Source organism: Chiloscyllium plagiosum, unplaced genomic scaffold (assembly GCF_037043375.1).
Source record: "Chiloscyllium plagiosum isolate Xiang-an unplaced genomic scaffold, Cpla_swu_hap1 HiC_scaffold_33, whole genome shotgun sequence".
In the NCBI taxonomy this organism is placed as follows: domain Eukaryota; kingdom Metazoa; phylum Chordata; class Chondrichthyes; order Orectolobiformes; family Hemiscylliidae; genus Chiloscyllium; species Chiloscyllium plagiosum.
In genome coordinates, this window is record NW_028270171.1 from 21,627,638 (window position 1) to 21,645,020 (window position 17,383).

General features: G+C 50.0%; 8 non-coding genes across 8 annotated transcripts; all 8 read left to right on the top strand.

The window, feature by feature from the left end:
- Positions 1-1,555: 1,555 nt before the first annotated feature.
- LOC148141390 (U2 spliceosomal RNA) lies at positions 1,556-1,747 on the top strand. Its single transcript, XR_015752721.1, has one exon. It is a non-coding gene; the product is annotated as a U2 spliceosomal RNA (small nuclear RNA).
- A 1,830-nt stretch (positions 1,748-3,577) lies between these two features.
- LOC148141391 (U2 spliceosomal RNA) lies at positions 3,578-3,769 on the top strand. The gene has a single exon (XR_015752722.1). It is a non-coding gene; the product is annotated as a U2 spliceosomal RNA (small nuclear RNA).
- A 1,830-nt stretch (positions 3,770-5,599) lies between these two features.
- On the top strand, positions 5,600-5,791 carry LOC148141392 (U2 spliceosomal RNA). Its single transcript, XR_015752694.1, has one exon. It is a non-coding gene; the product is annotated as a U2 spliceosomal RNA (small nuclear RNA).
- Positions 5,792-7,617: 1,826 nt separating this feature from the next.
- Positions 7,618-7,809, top strand: LOC148141393 (U2 spliceosomal RNA). The gene has a single exon (XR_015752601.1). It is a non-coding gene; the product is annotated as a U2 spliceosomal RNA (small nuclear RNA).
- Positions 7,810-9,638: 1,829 nt separating this feature from the next.
- Positions 9,639-9,830, top strand: LOC148141394 (U2 spliceosomal RNA). Its single transcript, XR_015752724.1, has one exon. It is a non-coding gene; the product is annotated as a U2 spliceosomal RNA (small nuclear RNA).
- A 1,830-nt stretch (positions 9,831-11,660) lies between these two features.
- Positions 11,661-11,852, top strand: LOC148141395 (U2 spliceosomal RNA). Its single transcript, XR_015752725.1, has one exon. It is a non-coding gene; the product is annotated as a U2 spliceosomal RNA (small nuclear RNA).
- Positions 11,853-13,678: 1,826 nt separating this feature from the next.
- LOC148141396 (U2 spliceosomal RNA) lies at positions 13,679-13,870 on the top strand. Its single transcript, XR_015752603.1, has one exon. It is a non-coding gene; the product is annotated as a U2 spliceosomal RNA (small nuclear RNA).
- A 1,829-nt stretch (positions 13,871-15,699) lies between these two features.
- On the top strand, positions 15,700-15,891 carry LOC148141397 (U2 spliceosomal RNA). Its single transcript, XR_015752726.1, has one exon. It is a non-coding gene; the product is annotated as a U2 spliceosomal RNA (small nuclear RNA).
- The last annotated feature ends 1,492 nt before the right edge of the window (positions 15,892-17,383 follow it).

Consider the following 17,383-nt stretch of genomic DNA (forward strand, 5'->3'; position numbering starts at 1 on the left):
CTTTCCAATTTAAATGAATGGGTTTGCCCCTATCCGCCGTTTCGGTCTTCTGCGGTCGGTCTTGGAACGTATCCCACCGATGGTACGGCGGGGGTGGTGGTGACTGCTGTACTTCCAAATAACCCCGTTGAGCTGTAACCTGGTGTTGTGGGATTTTTAACACAGTCAAATCAGGTTGTGGGATCCCATAACTCAGCCAATGTCAAATGGCTATCAGATCAGCCCCCACAATCCCTTCCCCACACCCACCGACGCATCAAATTTATCCGAATATTTTCTTGAACAAGAAAGAAATGGCTTTGGTCTGTTTCCTGAATAGAGTGAAACCCCCATCTCTGTTTGTTTCTTCGCAAACTACTATACGGAAGCAACCTGCTTTAGTGGCTATGTCTGCACGTAAAGATTATTCACACAGACGATCGCCCGAGGCTGGAACTCACTTCAGCTCCCTGGTGCCACGAGGCAGCCGTACTAACCACTGAGCCACAATGCCACCCGTACGATTTGGAATGGTTTGTCATCGTTTGTGGTGCAAGTAGCAAAATAGTTGTCAGTTTGTCAACTGGATCGGCTTCAAATGTTCTCAGCAATCTGCAGTAATGTGAACGGAGAGGTCAAATCAAGCTGCTTGTGGCGATGAGGTGCGCTTGCAGCGTGACCTGTTTACATAGGGAGATCAGCTCCCTCCCCATTCTACACAGAGAGTCGGATACAAGTAGAGAGGATATTGAAAGTGGACGATAAAGAAAGGGTGCACGGACGTAATTCACTTTTCACAACTTTTCAGATTGATGTGGAATGCCAAGGAGCGAATCCTGTACGTGAGGGAAACAATGATTCGCATTTATGGGCGAGCGACACGAACACAAGGGGAGGAAATGAATAGGATCTTTCTGTCAAGGCCAACATTTCTTGCCCATCCCGAGATCACCCTGGTGGTGAGCTGCTCATCGAACCGCTGCAGTCCATGTGCTGTCGGTAGCCCCGCGATGCTGTTTGGGCGGGGATTCCAGATTTTGACCCAGTGACACCGGAGGAACAACGATATATTTGCAATTCAGGACAGCGAGTGCCTCGGGAAAGAACTTGCGAATGGTGGTGTTCCCACGGATCTGCTGCCGTCATCCCTCAAGGCTGTGTTGGCCATGGGTTTGGAAGGTTGCTGCCTGAGGAATTCTGGTGAATCTTGTAGATGCCGGGGAAATGACCCTGCCGCCGCTGCTGCTCCTGCTGCTGTCCCCGATCACCGGGAGAATGACCCTGCTGCTGTCCCCGATCAGCGGGAGAAACCTCTCTGCAGTCGACCTGACGTGCGCTTCCATGGCGGCTCCGGCCCGTGCCATCTGATTGGTCGTCAGCGCGATCTACGCGGCTAGGTAACAGATGGACAGAAAACCACGGGGAAAGCACAGCGACTGCTGCAAAGTGATCTTCCGATCTGGTCGGAAATCTTGGAAGGTACACGGTAAGGGAATAAACGAACTTTGAATATCATCAAACTGATGGAAAGGATAGTCGGCAAATATGACCCCCACCGTTGGAGTATTAATGTGCTATCGCTTCTCGGCCTTTTGGCTCGGAATATGTGTAGTTTCTTTTCTTATCAGTTTAATCGCTGATATCTCCCGAACGTGGGAGTGTTTGTATTAAATGGATTTTTGGAGCAGGGAGATGGCTTAAGGGCTTGCTCTGTCCCCTCCATGTATCAGCCTGGTATTGCAGTGTTTCCAGGAATGGTGCAGCCAATGCCTACTAGCCAAGTTCAAAAGCAGGTTAATGGAATGTGAATCTCTTGCCTTTGCTAGTTTGCCGTGTTGATTGCAGTGATTGTTCCATCTGTTGTCTTTTCAGTTGCATGAAACTATCATCTTTTGTTACCAGTTTTCTGTCTTATGATCCTGCTCTGCAGTTACCTGACGAAGGTGCAGCACGCTGAAAGCCAGGACAGGGTAACCCCCATATCCGCGGCCCGAACGTGATACAGGGAACATTCTGGAACCAGGGGGCTGCCAGGAAGGTAACTTTCCAATTTAAATGAATGGGTTTGCCCCTATCCGCCGTTTCGGTCTTCTGCGGTCGGTCTTGGAACGTATCCCACCGATGGTACGGCGGGGGTGGTGGTGACTGCTGTACTTCCAAATAACCCCGTTGAGCTGTAACCTGGTGTTGTGGGATTTTTAACACAGTCAAATCAGGTTGTGGGATCCCATAACTCAGCCAATGTCAAATGGCTATCAGATCAGCCCCCACAATCCCTTCCCCACACCCACCGACGCATCAAATTTATCCGAATATTTTCTTGAACAAGAAAGAAATGGCTTTGGTCTGTTTCCTGAATAGAGTGAAACCCCCATCTCTGTTTGTTTCTTCGCAAACTACTATACGGAAGCAACCTGCTTTAGTGGCTATGTCTGCACGTAAAGATTATTCACACAGACGATCGCCCGAGGCTGGAACTCACTTCAGCTCCCTGGTGCCACGAGGCAGCCGTACTAACCACTGAGCCACAATGCCACCCGTACGATTTGGAATGGTTTGTCATCGTTTGTGGTGCAAGTAGCAAAATAGTTGTCAGTTTGTCAACTGGATCGGCTTCAAATGTTCTCAGCAATCTGCAGTAATGTGAACGGAGAGGTCAAATCGAGCTGCTTGTGGCGATGAGGTGCGCTTGCAGCGTGACCTGTTTACATAGGGAGATCAGCTCCCTCCCCATTCTACACAGAGAGTCGGATACAAGTAGAGAGGATATTGAAAGTGGACGATAAAGAAAGGGTGCACGGACGTAATTCACTTTTCACAACTTTTCAGATTGATGTGGAATGCCAAGGAGCGAATCCTGTACGTGAGGGAAACAATGATTCGCATTTATGGGCGAGCGACACGAACACAAGGGGAGGAAATGAATAGGATCTTTCTGTCAAGGCCAACATTTCTTGCCCATCCCGAGATCACCCTGGTGGTGAGCTGCTCTCTCGAACCGCTGCAGTCCATGTGCTGTCGGTAGCCCCGCGATGCTGTTTGGGCGGGGATTCCAGATTTTGACCCAGTGACACCGGAGGAACAACGATATATTTGCAATTCAGGACAGCGAGTGCCTCGGGAAAGAACTTGCGAATGGTGGTGTTCCCACGGATCTGCTGCCGTCATCCCTCAAGGCTGTGTTGGCCATGGGTTTGGAAGGTTGCTGCCTGAGGAATTCTGGTGAATCTTGTAGATGCCGGGGAAATGACCCTGCCGCCGCTGCTGCTCCTGCTGCTGTCCCCGATCACCGGGAGAATGACCCTGCTGCTGTCCCCGATCAGCGGGAGAAACCTCTCTGCAGTCGACCTGACGTGCGCTTCCATGGCGGCTCCGGCCCGTGCCATCTGATTGGTCGTCAGCGCGATCTACGCGGCTAGGTAACAGATGGACAGAAAACCACGGGGAAAGCACAGCGACTGCTGCAAAGTGATCTTCCGATCTGGTCGGAAATCTTGGAAGGTACACGGTAAGGGAATAAACGAACTTTGAATATCATCAAACTGATGGAAAGGATAGTCGGCAAATATGACCCCCACCGTTGGAGTATTAATGTGCTATCGCTTCTCGGCCTTTTGGCTCGGAATATGTGTAGTTTCTTTTCTTATCAGTTTAATCGCTGATATCTCCCGAACGTGGGAGTGTTTGTATTAAATGGATTTTTGGAGCAGGGAGATGGCTTAAGGGCTTGCTCTGTCCCCTCCATGTATCAGCCTGGTATTGCAGTGTTTCCAGGAATGGTGCAGCCAATGCCTACTAGCCAAGTTCAAAAGCAGGTTAATGGAATGTGAATCTCTTGCCTTTGCTAGTTTGCCGTGTTGATTGCAGTGATTGTTCCATCTCTTGTCTTTTCAGTTGCATGAAACTATCATCTTTTGTTACCAGTTTTCTGTCTTATGATCCTGCTCTGCAGTTACCTGACGAAGGTGCAGCACGCTGAAAGCCAGGACAGGGTAACCCCCATATCCGCGGCCCGAACGTGATACAGGGAACATTCTGGAACCAGGGGGCTGCCAGGAAGGTAACTTTCCAATTTAAATGAATGGGTTTGCCCCTATCCGCCGTTTCGGTCTTCTGCGGTCGGTCTTGGAACGTATCCCACCGATGGTACGGCGGGGGTGGTGGTGACTGCTGTACTTCCAAATAACCCCGTTGAGCTGTAACCTGGTGTTGTGGGATTTTTAACACAGTCAAATCAGGTTGTGGGATCCCATAACTCAGCCAATGTCAAATGGCTATCAGATCAGCCCCCACAATCCCTTCCCCACACCCACCGACGCATCAAATTTATCCGAATATTTTCTTGAACAAGAAAGAAATGGCTTTGGTCTGTTTCCTGAATAGAGTGAAACCCCCATCTCTGTTTGTTTCTTCGCAAACTACTATACGGAAGCAACCTGCTTTAGTGGCTATGTCTGCACGTAAAGATTATTCACACAGACGATCGCCCGAGGCTGGAACTCACTTCAGCTCCCTGGTGCCACGAGGCAGCCGTACTAACCACTGAGCCACAATGCCACCCGTACGATTTGGAATGGTTTGTCATCGTTTGTGGTGCAAGTAGCAAAATAGTTGTCAGTTTGTCAACTGGATCGGCTTCAAATGTTCTCAGCAATCTGCAGTAATGTGAACGGAGAGGTCAAATCGAGCTGCTTGTGGCGATGAGGTGCGCTTGCAGCGTGACCTGTTTACATAGGGAGATCAGCTCCCTCCCCATTCTACACAGAGAGTCGGATACAAGTAGAGAGGATATTGAAAGTGGACGATAAAGAAAGGGTGCACGGACGTAATTCACTTTTCACAACTTTTCAGATTGATGTGGAATGCCAAGGAGCGAATCCTGTACGTGAGGGAAACAATGATTCGCATTTATGGGCGAGCGACACGAACACAAGGGGAGGAAATGAATAGGATCTTTCTGTCAAGGCCAACATTTCTTGCCCATCCCGAGATCACCCTGGTGGTGAGCTGCTCTCTCGAACCGCTGCAGTCCATGTGCTGTCGGTAGCCCCGCGATGCTGTTTGGGCGGGGATTCCAGATTTTGACCCAGTGACACCGGAGGAACAACGATATATTTGCAATTCAGGACAGCGAGTGCCTCGGGAAAGAACTTGCGAATGGTGGTGTTCCCACGGATCTGCTGCCGTCATCCCTCAAGGCTGTGTTGGCCATGGGTTTGGAAGGTTGCTGCCTGAGGAATTCTGGTGAATCTTGTAGATGCCGGGGAAATGACCCTGCCGCCGCCGCCGCCGCTGCTGCTGTCCCCGATCACCGGGAGAATGACCCTGCTGCTGTCCCCGATCAGCGGGAGAAACCTCTCTGCAGTCGACCTGACGTGCGCTTCCATGGCGGCTCCGGCCCGTGCCATCTGATTGGTCGTCAGCGCGATCTACGCGGCTAGGTAACAGATGGACAGAAAACCACGGGGAAAGCACAGCGACTGCTGCAAAGTGATCTTCCGATCTGGTTGGAAATCTTGGAAGGGACACGGTAAGGGAATAAACGAACTTTGAATATCATCAAACTGATGGAAAGGATAGTCGGCAAATATGACCCCCACCGTTGGAGTATTAATGTGCTATCGCTTCTCGGCCTTTTGGCTCGGAATATGTGTAGTTTCTGTTCTTATCAGTTTAATCGCTGATATCTCCCGAACGTGGGAGTGTTTGTATTAAATGGATTTTTGGAGCAGGGAGATGGCTTAAGGGCTTGCTCTGTCCCCTCCATGTATCAGCCTGGTATTGCAGTGTTTCCAGGAATGGTGCAGCCAATGCCTACTAGCCAAGTTCAAAAGCAGGTTAATGGAATGTGAATCTCTTGCCTTTGCTAGTTTGCCGTGTTGATTGCAGTGATTGTTCCATCTCTTGTCTTTTCAGTTGCATGAAACTATCATCTTTTGTTACCAGTTTTCTGTCTTATGATCCTGCTCTGCAGTTACCTGACGAAGGTGCAGCACGCTGAAAGCCAGGACAGGGTAACCCCCATATCCGCGGCCCGAACGTGATACAGGGAACATTCTGGAACCAGGGGGCTGCCAGGAAGGTAACTTTCCAATTTAAATGAATGGGTTTGCCCCTATCCGCCGTTTCGGTCTTCTGCGGTCGGTCTTGGAACGTATCCCACCGATGGTACGGCGGGGGTGGTGGTGACTGCTGTACTTCCAAATAACCCCGTTGAGCTGTAACCTGGTGTTTTGGGATTTTTAACACAGTCAAATCAGGTTGTGGGATCCCATAACTCAGCCAATGTCAAATGGCTATCAGATCAGCCCCCACAATCCCTTCCCCACACCCACCGACGCATCAAATTTATCCGAATATTTTCTTGAACAAGAAAGAAATGGCTTTGGTCTGTTTCCTGAATAGAGTGAAACCCCCATCTCTGTTTGTTTCTTCGCAAACTACTATACGGAAGCAACCTGCTTTAGTGGCTATGTCTGCACGTAAAGATTATTCACACAGACGATCGCCCGAGGCTGGAACTCACTTCAGCTCCCTGGTGCCACGAGGCAGCCGTACTAACCACTGAGCCACAATGCCACCCGTACGATTTGGAATGGTTTGTCATCGTTTGTGGTGCAAGTAGCAAAATAGTTGTCAGTTTGTCAACTGGATCGGCTTCAAATGTTCTCAGCAATCTGCAGTAATGTGAACGGAGAGGTCAAATCGAGCTGCTTGTGGCGATGAGGTGCGCTTGCAGCGTGACCTGTTTACATAGGGAGATCAGCTCCCTCCCCATTCTACACAGAGAGTCGGATACAAGTAGAGAGGATATTGAAAGTGGACGATAAAGAAAGGGTGCACGGACGTAATTCACTTTTCACAACTTTTCAGATTGATGTGGAATGCCAAGGAGCGAATCCTGTACGTGAGGGAAACAATGATTTGCATTTATGGGCGAGCGACACGAACACAAGGGGAGGAAATGAATAGGATCTTTCTGTCAAGGCCAACATTTCTTGCCCATCCCGAGATCACCCTGGTGGTGAGCTGCTCATCGAACCGCTGCAGTCCATGTGCTGTCGGTAGCCCCGCGATGCTGTTTGGGCGGGGATTCCAGATTTTGACCCAGTGACACCGGAGGAACAACGATATATTTGCAATTCAGGACAGCGAGTGCCTCGGGAAAGAACTTGCGAATGGTGGTGTTCCCACGGATCTGCTGCCGTCATCCCTCAAGGCTGTGTTGGCCATGGGTTTGGAAGGTTGCTGCCCGAGGAATTCTGGTGAATCTTGTAGATGCCGGGGAAATGACCCTGCCGCCGCCGCTGCTGCTGCTGTCCCCGATCAGCGGGAGAATGACCCTGCTGCTGTCCCCGATCAGCGGGAGAAACCTCTCTGCAGTCGACCTGACGTGCGCTTCCATGGCGGCTCCGGCCCGTGCCATCTGATTGGTCGTCAGCGCGATCTGCGCGGCTAGGTAACAGATGGACAGAAAACCACGGGGAAAGCACAGCGACTGCTGCAAAGTGATCTTCCGATCTGGTCGGAAATCTTGGAAGGTACACGGTAAGGGAATAAACGAACTTTGAATATCATCAAGCTGATGGAAAGGATAGTCGGCAAATATGACCCCCACCGTTGGAGTATTAATGTGCTATCGCTTCTCGGCCTTTTGGCTTGGAATATGTGTAGTTTCTGTTCTTATCAGTTTAATCGCTGATATCTCCCGAACGTGGGAGTGTTTGTATTAAATGGATTTTTGGAGCAGGGAGATGGCTTAAGGGCTTGCTCTGTCCCCTCCATGTATCAGCCTGGTATTGCAGTGTTTCCAGGAATGGTGCAGCCAATGCCTACTAGCCAAGTTCAAAAGCAGGTTAATGGAATGTGAATCTCTTGCCTTTGCTAGTTTGCCGTGTTGATTGCAGTGATTGTTCCATCTATTGTCTTTTCAGTTGCATGAAACTATCATCTTTTGTTACCAGTTTTCTGTCTTATGATCCTGCTCTGCAGTTACCTGACGAAGGTGCAGCACGCTGAAAGCCAGGACAGGGTAACCCCCATATCCGCGGCCCGAACGTGCTACAGGGAACATTCTGGAACCAGGGGGCTGCCAGGAAGGTAACTTTCCAATTTAAATGAATGGGTTTGCCCCTATCCGCCGTTTCGGTCTTCTGCGGTCGGTCTTGGAACGTATCCCACCGATGGTACGGCGGGGGTGGTGGTGACTGCTGTACTTCCAAATAACCCCGTTGAGCTGTAACCTGGTGTTGTGGGATTTTTAACACAGTCAAATCAGGTTGTGGGATCCCATAACTCAGCCAATGTCAAATGGCTATCAGATCAGCCCCCACAATCCCTTCCCCACACCCACCGACGCATCAAATTTATCCGAATATTTTCTTGAACAAGAAAGAAATGGCTTTGGTCTGTTTCCTGAATAGAGTGAAACCCCCATCTCTGTTTGTTTCTTCGCAAACTACTATACGGAAGCAACCTGCTTTAGTGGCTATGTCTGCACGTAAAGATTATTCACACAGACGATCGCCCGAGGCTGGAACTCACTTCAGCTCCCTGGTGCCACGAGGCAGCCGTACTAACCACTGAGCCACAATGCCACCCGTACGATTTGGAATGGTTTGTCATCGTTTGTGGTGCAAGTAGCAAAATAGTTGTCAGTTTGTCAACTGGATCGGCTTCAAATGTTCTCAGCAATCTGCAGTAATGTGAACGGAGAGGTCAAATCAAGCTGCTTGTGGCGATGAGGTGCGCTTGCAGCGTGACCTGTTTACATAGGGAGATCAGCTCCCTCCCCATTCTACACAGAGAGTCGGATACAAGTAGAGAGGATATTGAAAGTGGACGATAAAGAAAGGGTGCACGGACGTAATTCACTTTTCACAACTTTTCAGATTGATGTGGAATGCCAAGGAGCGAATCCTGTACGTGAGGGAAACAATGATTCGCATTTATGGGCGAGCGACACGAACACAAGGGGAGGAAATGAATAGGATCTTTCTGTCAAGGCCAACATTTCTTGCCCATCCCGAGATCACCCTGGTGGTGAGCTGCTCATCGAACCGCTGCAGTCCATGTGCTGTCGGTAGCCCCGCGATGCTGTTTGGGCGGGGATTCCAGATTTTGACCCAGTGACACCGGAGGAACAACGATATATTTGCAATTCAGGACAGCGAGTGCCTCGGGAAAGAACTTGCGAATGGTGGTGTTCCCACGGATCTGCTGCCGTCATCCCTCAAGGCTGTGTTGGCCATGGGTTTGGAAGGTTGCTGCCTGAGGAATTCTGGTGAATCTTGTAGATGCCGGGGAAATGACCCTGCCGCCGCTGCTGCTCCTGCTGCTGTCCCCGATCACCGGGAGAATGACCCTGCTGCTGTCCCCGATCAGCGGGAGAAACCTCTCTGCAGTCGACCTGACGTGCGCTTCCATGGCGGCTCCGGCCCGTGCCATCTGATTGGTCGTCAGCGCGATCTACGCGGCTAGGTAACAGATGGACAGAAAACCACGGGGAAAGCACAGCGACTGCTGCAAAGTGATCTTCCGATCTGGTCGGAAATCTTGGAAGGTACACGGTAAGGGAATAAACGAACTTTGAATATCATCAAACTGATGGAAAGGATAGTCGGCAAATATGACCCCCACCGTTGGAGTATTAATGTGCTATCGCTTCTCGGCCTTTTGGCTCGGAATATGTGTAGTTTCTTTTCTTATCAGTTTAATCGCTGATATCTCCCGAACGTGGGAGTGTTTGTATTAAATGGATTTTTGGAGCAGGGAGATGGCTTAAGGGCTTGCTCTGTCCCCTCCATGTATCAGCCTGGTATTGCAGTGTTTCCAGGAATGGTGCAGCCAATGCCTACTAGCCAAGTTCAAAAGCAGGTTAATGGAATGTGAATCTCTTGCCTTTGCTAGTTTGCCGTGTTGATTGCAGTGATTGTTCCATCTCTTGTCTTTTCAGTTGCATGAAACTATCATCTTTTGTTACCAGTTTTCTGTCTTATGATCCTGCTCTGCAGTTACCTGACGAAGGTGCAGCACGCTGAAAGCCAGGACAGGGTAACCCCCATATCCGCGGCCCGAACGTGATACAGGGAACATTCTGGAACCAGGGGGCTGCCAGGAAGGTAACTTTCCAATTTAAATGAATGGGTTTGCCCCTATCCGCCGTTTCGGTCTTCTGCGGTCGGTCTTGGAACGTATCCCACCGATGGTACGGCGGGGGTGGTGGTGACTGCTGTACTTCCAAATAACCCCGTTGAGCTGTAACCTGGTGTTGTGGGATTTTTAACACAGTCAAATCAGGTTGTGGGATCCCATAACTCAGCCAATGTCAAATGGCTATCAGATCAGCCCCCACAATCCCTTCCCCACACCCACCGACGCATCAAATTTATCCGAATATTTTCTTGAACAAGAAAGAAATGGCTTTGGTCTGTTTCCTGAATAGAGTGAAACCCCCATCTCTGTTTGTTTCTTCGCAAACTACTATACGGAAGCAACCTGCTTTAGTGGCTATGTCTGCACGTAAAGATTATTCACACAGACGATCGCCCGAGGCTGGAACTCACTTCAGCTCCCTGGTGCCACGAGGCAGCCGTACTAACCACTGAGCCACAATGCCACCCGTACGATTTGGAATGGTTTGTCATCGTTTGTGGTGCAAGTAGCAAAATAGTTGTCAGTTTGTCAACTGGATCGGCTTCAAATGTTCTCAGCAATCTGCAGTAATGTGAACGGAGAGGTCAAATCGAGCTGCTTGTGGCGATGAGGTGCGCTTGCAGCGTGACCTGTTTACATAGGGAGATCAGCTCCCTCCCCATTCTACACAGAGAGTCGGATACAAGTAGAGAGGATATTGAAAGTGGACGATAAAGAAAGGGTGCACGGACGTAATTCACTTTTCACAACTTTTCAGATTGATGTGGAATGCCAAGGAGCGAATCCTGTACGTGAGGGAAACAATGATTCGCATTTATGGGCGAGCGACACGAACACAAGGGGAGGAAATGAATAGGATCTTTCTGTCAAGGCCAACATTTCTTGCCCATCCCGAGATCACCCTGGTGGTGAGCTGCTCTCTCGAACCGCTGCAGTCCATGTGCTGTCGGTAGCCCCGCGATGCTGTTTGGGCGGGGATTCCAGATTTTGACCCAGTGACACCGGAGGAACAACGATATATTTGCAATTCAGGACAGCGAGTGCCTCGGGAAAGAACTTGCGAATGGTGGTGTTCCCACGGATCTGCTGCCGTCATCCCTCAAGGCTGTGTTGGCCATGGGTTTGGAAGGTTGCTGCCTGAGGAATTCTGGTGAATCTTGTAGATGCCGGGGAAATGACCCTGCCGCCGCCGCCGCCGCTGCTGCTGTCCCCGATCACCGGGAGAATGACCCTGCTGCTGTCCCCGATCAGCGGGAGAAACCTCTCTGCAGTCGACCTGACGTGCGCTTCCATGGCGGCTCCGGCCCGTGCCATCTGATTGGTCGTCAGCGCGATCTGCGCGGCTAGGTAACAGATGGACAGAAAACCACGGGGAAAGCACAGCGACTGCTGCAAAGTGATCTTCCGATCTGGTTGGAAATCTTGGAAGGGACACGGTAAGGGAATAAACGAACTTTGAATATCATCAAACTGATGGAAAGGATAGTCGGCAAATATGACCCCCACCGTTGGAGTATTAATGTGCTATCGCTTCTCGGCCTTTTGGCTCGGAATATGTGTAGTTTCTTTTCTTATCAGTTTAATCGCTGATATCTCCCGAACGTGGGAGTGTTTGTATTAAATGGATTTTTGGAGCAGGGAGATGGCTTAAGGGCTTGCTCTGTCCCCTCCATGTATCAGCCTGGTATTGCAGTGTTTCCAGGAATGGTGCAGCCAATGCCTACTAGCCAAGTTCAAAAGCAGGTTAATGGAATGTGAATCTCTTGCCTTTGCTAGTTTGCCGTGTTGATTGCAGTGATTGTTCCATCTCTTGTCTTTTCAGTTGCATGAAACTATCATCTTTTGTTACCAGTTTTCTGTCTTATGATCCTGCTCTGCAGTTACCTGACGAAGGTGCAGCACGCTGAAAGCCAGGACAGGGTAACCCCCATATCCGCGGCCCGAACGTGATACAGGGAACATTCTGGAACCAGGGGGCTGCCAGGAAGGTAACTTTCCAATTTAAATGAATGGGTTTGCCCCTATCCGCCGTTTCGGTCTTCTGCGGTCGGTCTTGGAACGTATCCCACCGATGGTACGGCGGGGGTGGTGGTGACTGCTGTACTTCCAAATAACCCCGTTGAGCTGTAACCTGGTGTTTTGGGATTTTTAACACAGTCAAATCAGGTTGTGGGATCCCATAACTCAGCCAATGTCAAATGGCTATCAGATCAGCCCCCACAATCCCTTCCCCACACCCACCGACGCATCAAATTTATCCGAATATTTTCTTGAACAAGAAAGAAATGGCTTTGGTCTGTTTCCTGAATAGAGTGAAACCCCCATCTCTGTTTGTTTCTTCGCAAACTACTATACGGAAGCAACCTGCTTTAGTGGCTATGTCTGCACGTAAAGATTATTCACACAGACGATCGCCCGAGGCTGGAACTCACTTCAGCTCCCTGGTGCCACGAGGCAGCCGTACTAACCACTGAGCCACAATGCCACCCGTACGATTTGGAATGGTTTGTCATCGTTTGTGGTGCAAGTAGCAAAATAGTTGTCAGTTTGTCAACTGGATCGGCTTCAAATGTTCTCAGCAATCTGCAGTAATGTGAACGGAGAGGTCAAATCGAGCTGCTTGTGGCGATGAGGTGCGCTTGCAGCGTGACCTGTTTACATAGGGAGATCAGCTCCCTCCCCATTCTACACAGAGAGTCGGATACAAGTAGAGAGGATATTGAAAGTGGACGATAAAGAAAGGGTGCACGGACGTAATTCACTTTTCACAACTTTTCAGATTGATGTGGAATGCCAAGGAGCGAATCCTGTACGTGAGGGAAACAATGATTTGCATTTATGGGCGAGCGACACGAACACAAGGGGAGGAAATGAATAGGATCTTTCTGTCAAGGCCAACATTTCTTGCCCATCCCGAGATCACCCTGGTGGTGAGCTGCTCATCGAACCGCTGCAGTCCATGTGCTGTCGGTAGCCCCGCGATGCTGTTTGGGCGGGGATTCCAGATTTTGACCCAGTGACACCGGAGGAACAACGATATATTTGCAATTCAGGACAGCGAGTGCCTCGGGAAAGAACTTGCGAATGGTGGTGTTCCCACGGATCTGCTGCCGTCATCCCTCAAGGCTGTGTTGGCCATGGGTTTGGAAGGTTGCTGCCCGAGGAATTCTGGTGAATCTTGTAGATGCCGGGGAAATGACCCTGCCGCCGCCGCTGCTGCTGCTGTCCCCGATCAGCGGGAGAATGACCCTGCTGCTGTCCCCGATCAGCGGGAGAAACCTCTCTGCAGTCGACCTGACGTGCGCTTCCATGGCGGCTCCGGCCCGTGCCATCTGATTGGTCGTCAGCGCGATCTGCGCGGCTAGGTAACAGATGGACAGAAAACCACGGGGAAAGCACAGCGACTGCTGCAAAGTGATCTTCCGATCTGGTCGGAAATCTTGGAAGGTACACGGTAAGGGAATAAACGAACTTTGAATATCATCAAGCTGATGGAAAGGATAGTCGGCAAATATGACCCCCACCGTTGGAGTATTAATGTGCTATCGCTTCTCGGCCTTTTGGCTTGGAATATGTGTAGTTTCTGTTCTTATCAGTTTAATCGCTGATATCTCCCGAACGTGGGAGTGTTTGTATTAAATGGATTTTTGGAGCAGGGAGATGGCTTAAGGGCTTGCTCTGTCCCCTCCATGTATCAGCCTGGTATTGCAGTGTTTCCAGGAATGGTGCAGCCAATGCCTACTAGCCAAGTTCAAAAGCAGGTTAATGGAATGTGAATCTCTTGCCTTTGCTAGTTTGCCGTGTTGATTGCAGTGATTGTTCCATCTATTGTCTTTTCAGTTGCATGAAACTATCATCTTTTGTTACCAGTTTTCTGTCTTATGATCCTGCTCTGCAGTTACCTGACGAAGGTGCAGCACGCTGAAAGCCAGGACAGGGTAACCCCCATATCCGCGGCCCGAACGTGCTACAGGGAACATTCTGGAACCAGGGGGCTGCCAGGAAGGTAACTTTCCAATTTAAATGAATGGGTTTGCCCCTATCCGCCGTTTCGGTCTTCTGCGGTCGGTCTTGGAACGTATCCCACCGATGGTACGGCGGGGGTGGTGGTGACTGCTGTACTTCCAAATAACCCCGTTGAGCTGTAACCTGGTGTTGTGGGATTTTTAACACAGTCAAATCAGGTTGTGGGATCCCATAACTCAGCCAATGTCAAATGGCTATCAGATCAGCCCCCACAATCCCTTCCCCACACCCACCGACGCATCAAATTTATCCGAATATTTTCTTGAACAAGAAAGAAATGGCTTTGGTCTGTTTCCTGAATAGAGTGAAACCCCCATCTCTGTTTGTTTCTTCGCAAACTACTATACGGAAGCAACCTGCTTTAGTGGCTATGTCTGCACGTAAAGATTATTCACACAGACGATCGCCCGAGGCTGGAACTCACTTCAGCTCCCTGGTGCCACGAGGCAGCCGTACTAACCACTGAGCCACAATGCCACCCGTACGATTTGGAATGGTTTGTCATCGTTTGTGGTGCAAGTAGCAAAATAGTTGTCAGTTTGTCAACTGGATCGGCTTCAAATGTTCTCAGCAATCTGCAGTAATGTGAACGGAGAGGTCAAATCAAGCTGCTTGTGGCGATGAGGTGCGCTTGCAGCGTGACCTGTTTACATAGGGAGATCAGCTCCCTCCCCATTCTACACAGAGAGTCGGATACAAGTAGAGAGGATATTGAAAGTGGACGATAAAGAAAGGGTGCACGGACGTAATTCACTTTTCACAACTTTTCAGATTGATGTGGAATGCCAAGGAGCGAATCCTGTACGTGAGGGAAACAATGATTCGCATTTATGGGCGAGCGACACGAACACAAGGGGAGGAAATGAATAGGATCTTTCTGTCAAGGCCAACATTTCTTGCCCATCCCGAGATCACCCTGGTGGTGAGCTGCTCATCGAACCGCTGCAGTCCATGTGCTGTCGGTAGCCCCGCGATGCTGTTTGGGCGGGGATTCCAGATTTTGACCCAGTGACACCGGAGGAACAACGATATATTTGCAATTCAGGACAGCGAGTGCCTCGGGAAAGAACTTGCGAATGGTGGTGTTCCCACGGATCTGCTGCCGTCATCCCTCAAGGCTGTGTTGGCCATGGGTTTGGAAGGTTGCTGCCTGAGGAATTCTGGTGAATCTTGTAGATGCCGGGGAAATGACCCTGCCGCCGCTGCTGCTCCTGCTGCTGTCCCCGATCACCGGGAGAATGACCCTGCTGCTGTCCCCGATCAGCGGGAGAAACCTCTCTGCAGTCGACCTGACGTGCGCTTCCATGGCGGCTCCGGCCCGTGCCATCTGATTGGTCGTCAGCGCGATCTACGCGGCTAGGTAACAGATGGACAGAAAACCACGGGGAAAGCACAGCGACTGCTGCAAAGTGATCTTCCGATCTGGTCGGAAATCTTGGAAGGTACACGGTAAGGGAATAAACGAACTTTGAATATCATCAAACTGATGGAAAGGATAGTCGGCAAATATGACCCCCACCGTTGGAGTATTAATGTGCTATCGCTTCTCGGCCTTTTGGCTCGGAATATGTGTAGTTTCTTTTCTTATCAGTTTAATCGCTGATATCTCCCGAACGTGGGAGTGTTTGTATTAAATGGATTTTTGGAGCAGGGAGATGGCTTAAGGGCTTGCTCTGTCCCCTCCATGTATCAGCCTGGTATTGCAGTGTTTCCAGGAATGGTGCAGCCAATGCCTACTAGCCAAGTTCAAAAGCAGGTTAATGGAATGTGAATCTCTTGCCTTTGCTAGTTTGCCGTGTTGATTGCAGTGATTGTTCCATCTCTTGTCTTTTCAGTTGCATGAAACTATCATCTTTTGTTACCAGTTTTCTGTCTTATGATCCTGCTCTGCAGTTACCTGACGAAGGTGCAGCACGCTGAAAGCCAGGACAGGGTAACCCCCATATCCGCGGCCCGAACGTGATACAGGGAACATTCTGGAACCAGGGGGCTGCCAGGAAGGTAACTTTCCAATTTAAATGAATGGGTTTGCCCCTATCCGCCGTTTCGGTCTTCTGCGGTCGGTCTTGGAACGTATCCCACCGATGGTACGGCGGGGGTGGTGGTGACTGCTGTACTTCCAAATAACCCCGTTGAGCTGTAACCTGGTGTTTTGGGATTTTTAACACAGTCAAATCAGGTTGTGGGATCCCATAACTCAGCCAATGTCAAATGGCTATCAGATCAGCCCCCACAATCCCTTCCCCACACCCACCGACGCATCAAATTTATCCGAATATTTTCTTGAACAAGAAAGAAATGGCTTTGGTCTGTTTCCTGAATAGAGTGAAACCCCCATCTCTGTTTGTTTCTTCGCAAACTACTATACGGAAGCAACCTGCTTTAGTGGCTATGTCTGCACGTAAAGATTATTCACACAGACGATCGCCCGAGGCTGGAACTCACTTCAGCTCCCTGGTGCCACGAGGCAGCCGTACTAACCACTGAGCCACAATGCCACCCGTACGATTTGGAATGGTTTGTCATCGTTTGTGGTGCAAGTAGCAAAATAGTTGTCAGTTTGTCAACTGGATCGGCTTCAAATGTTCTCAGCAATCTGCAGTAATGTGAACGGAGAGGTCAAATCGAGCTGCTTGTGGCGATGAGGTGCGCTTGCAGCGTGACCTGTTTACATAGGGAGATCAGCTCCCTCCCCATTCTACACAGAGAGTCGGATACAAGTAGAGAGGATATTGAAAGTGGACGATAAAGAAAGGGTGCACGGACGTAATTCACTTTTCACAACTTTTCAGATTGATGTGGAATGCCAAGGAGCGAATCCTGTACGTGAGGGAAACAATGATTCGCATTTATGGGCGAGCGACACGAACACAAGGGGAGGAAATGAATAGGATCTTTCTGTCAAGGCCAACATTTCTTGCCCATCCCGAGATCACCCTGGTGGTGAGCTGCTCTCTCGAACCGCTGCAGTCCATGTGCTGTCGGTAGCCCCGCGATGCTGTTTGGGCGGGGATTCCAGATTTTGACCCAGTGACACCGGAGGAACAACGATATATTTGCAATTCAGGACAGCGAGTGCCTCGGGAAAGAACTTGCGAATGGTGGTGTTCCCACGGATCTGCTGCCGTCATCCCTCAAGGCTGTGTTGGCCATGGGTTTGGAAGGTTGCTGCCTGAGGAATTCTGGTGAATCTTGTAGATGCCGGGGAAATGACCCTGCCGCC